Source organism: Dipodomys ordii, unplaced genomic scaffold (genome assembly GCF_000151885.1).
Source record: "Dipodomys ordii isolate 6190 unplaced genomic scaffold, Dord_2.0 Scaffold49, whole genome shotgun sequence".
Taxonomy (NCBI): domain Eukaryota; kingdom Metazoa; phylum Chordata; class Mammalia; order Rodentia; family Heteromyidae; genus Dipodomys; species Dipodomys ordii.
Genome location: NW_012267265.1, coordinates 5068127 through 5071292, shown reverse-complemented (window position 1 = coordinate 5071292; position 3166 = coordinate 5068127). Strand labels below are relative to the sequence as shown.

The following is a 3166-nucleotide window of genomic DNA, read 5'->3' as shown; positions in this document are numbered from 1 at the left end:
GGTCTCTCCTGCCCGGGCTGGCTTTGAACCGCGATCCTCAGATCTCAGCTTCCTGAGTAGCTAGGATTACAGGCGTGAGCCACCAGCGCCCGGCTTGAAATCTGTTTTTTTTTTTCAAGGCTAGCACTCTACCACTTGAGCCACACACCACGTCTGGGTTTCAGTCTTTTTAATGTGCAATTCTGAGGTTGTATCACCTCCCCCAACTTCTAATACTTATGGCAATTTTCTAGTTGTTGCAATTGTCATTCTTTACCAGCAAATCCTAAAGCCTCCTATAAGAAGTATTCTTGCCTCACGAATAACCATAAAAATGTATTACAAACAAACAGGAATAAGGGTCTTAGGCCAAAAAGAATGAAGCGTTGACCTGCCAGGGAACTCCTGTCTTCTGTTATGCAAATGAGGGTCATCAGACTCATTTAAAAAATATGCTGACACTACATGTCAGTATCTACATATATAAATGCTTTCCATTATCCAAATCACTTCCAAATCAGGTTTCAGAACAAATCTTTTTTTTTTTTTTAGCAATTATCATTTATTAATACAGATTTAGAAAAATGGTAGGACTACAAATAGCTACCTTCAGTCAGTACTGTAAAAGAGTCTATGATTATTCTTCATGATTAGAGAAGTAATTTTTCCAAGACACAACCAGAGAAAAGCACAGTATCCTCTACTTTACCTGTCTCATTCATCCTCTCTCATTCATCCCCTTTCTGTAATGGAACTCTTCCTTTTTTATAATAATGAGAATAGTAATTGAGATCCAATACCCAGGATTCTCCACTAAGTCTGGTGGATTCAGTATTTGTCTACATCCTTTTCTATCCAAATTAAAGAAAATATTTTCTCTGTCATACATCTTATGTGTAAAATAGTTTAGTTTGTTATACCATTTTTTATTATTATCTTTAAGTAGTTGTACAAAGAATTTCCCATTCTACGAAACCATATATGAATACAAGGTGTCTAACAACATTGTCACCCATCCCTCCTACACCTTCCCTCCGCCCACTTTTTTTAAATTGAGATAGGTGATTACATAAACTTCACATATTTCACAGTATTGTGGAATAGTGATTCTTAGAGTCACAAACACATTTTAGTCTTCACGAGGCAAATTATCATTATCATAGTCTATAAAGTTTGTGAATTCTATGAGCTTTGACAGTACAATTATTTCTTCCACATCAGGTGATGTGTATATTTCCTTCCTTTTGCTTAGTGTAGGCTGTTCCCTCTTTCCCTCTCATTCCCTCCCTTCCCATGGCTGTCTTTGGCTTGCTTAGTTCTTTTCTTCTATGTCCAGGGCAGCTGATAGGCCCCCTTGTTGTATGTTGTTCTGTTTCAGAGAAAATCTTAAAGCTATTCATTCTTGCTGGTGGTATAAGGTAATATTTTTTCATTTGTAAATAATTTTATCTTATAAAAGCTGTGGAGAATTAGGTTGCAAGTTAATTTATCTCAATATATTGACAATAAAATTTTAATTCACTTATATGTTTGTTTCAATACTATCTTATGTGCTGACATGTATATATACATGAATATATAGTTTACTGTTGCTCAGATTGTTTTAGGTTATATTATGGACTTATAGCTCATGACTAATAATCAACTGTAGAAGAACAGACACAAGAATTCTACAAGTGTGGAATTCTTAGTTTCTCTAAATAAATGTACATTCTGCTCCTCCTTCTATATAGTTTTAACAGGGGTAAGAAGGAACATGAAGATGTGGGTCTTTGTGGTAGTTAATATATTTACATAAATTTTATTTCATTTCTCTCTCTCTCTCTCTCTCCTTGCTAGGAAGGCACTTTATCACTGGGCCACACCTCCAGCCTCCCCAGTTCTTTTTTCAGATAAGGTTTCACTTCCTACTCAGGTACAAGGCTAGACAGTATGCTCCTATATTTTTGTTTCCTAATGTAGCTGGGAAGGCAAGTATATACTATACTTGCCATGCTTCTTTCATTGACATGGAGTGTCATAAGCTTTTCTGTCCAGGCTAGCCTCGAACTGGAATCCTCCCATCCTCAGCCTCCCACACTTCCTCATTCAGAAATAGGTTAAGGAGTCTCCTCTATATTTTAACCCAAGCTGACCTTCAACTGGACTCTTCCCAATTTCAGCCTCCCAAGTAGCTAGGACGATAGGTGTGAGCCACCAGCACCTGATCTGAAACCCTCTTCAAGTCTCTCCAGTTCAAATACTGTTTAGCATATTTATTGCATTCAACAAATGTTTCAATAATCCACAAAACAATAGTATAATACTTTATAAAATATTTTAATTGACCATTATTCATTTTTACAAGTGTGCTAGAAGGCTATTTTTGCTAACTTATTTTTGGGGTAAGGGTTAAGTTCCACAGTAATACAATGAAGATAAAAACTGTGAGGGGGGAAAAAATCTTAAGACATAGCCAGGTACTAGTGGCTCAGTCCTAGCTACTCAGGAGTCTATGATCTGAGAATCACACGTCAGGGCCAGCCTAAGCAAGAAAGTCCATGAGACTCTTTTTTTTTTTTTCATGAGACTGTTATCTCCAATTAACTATCAAAAAACTGGTAGTGGAGCAGTGGCTCAAGTGGCAGAGCACCAAGACTGAGAAAAAAAACTTAAGGGACAATGTCCAGAATCTGAGTTTTAAAAAAGTTTAAAGAATGTACAAAATTGTTTCTTTTCGTGTGTGTGTGTGTGTGTGTTGGTCATGGGGCTTGAAGTTAGGTCCTGGGTGCTGTCTTGAGCTTTTTTGCTCAAGACTAATGCTCTGTTGCATGAGTCACGGCTCCATTTCTGTTTGGTTTTGGTAGGTAATTGGTGATAAAAGTCTCATGGTCTTTCCTGAACTGACTTCAAACCTCAGTCCTTAGATCTCAGGCTCCTGAGTCACTAGCATTACAGATGTGAGCCACAGGTGTCAGCCATTTTTCTTAAAAATTTAAAAATACATAACAATTTACACTGCATACTTATGAAGTCAGTATTTTATACTTTCTAATTGTAGTTATAAGGAATTGCTTATTTATTGTTTAACATGATTTTTGTCAGCTGGCAGCAGTTTGGGTTCAGGATATATTCTCATGGCATTTTGCAGCCATGAGAGATCTGGTTACATGCTCTTATTTTGTCTTTGTGCTTTTTTTGGGGGGGG

At 37.0% G+C, this 3166-nt stretch overlaps 1 protein-coding gene across 2 annotated transcripts in view; it reads right to left on the bottom strand.

The window, feature by feature from the left end:
- Uso1 (USO1 vesicle transport factor) overlaps window positions 1–3166 on the bottom strand; it is an 87712-nt gene that overhangs the window by 2527 nt on the left and 82019 nt on the right. The gene's annotated exons all lie outside the window — the stretch shown is intronic.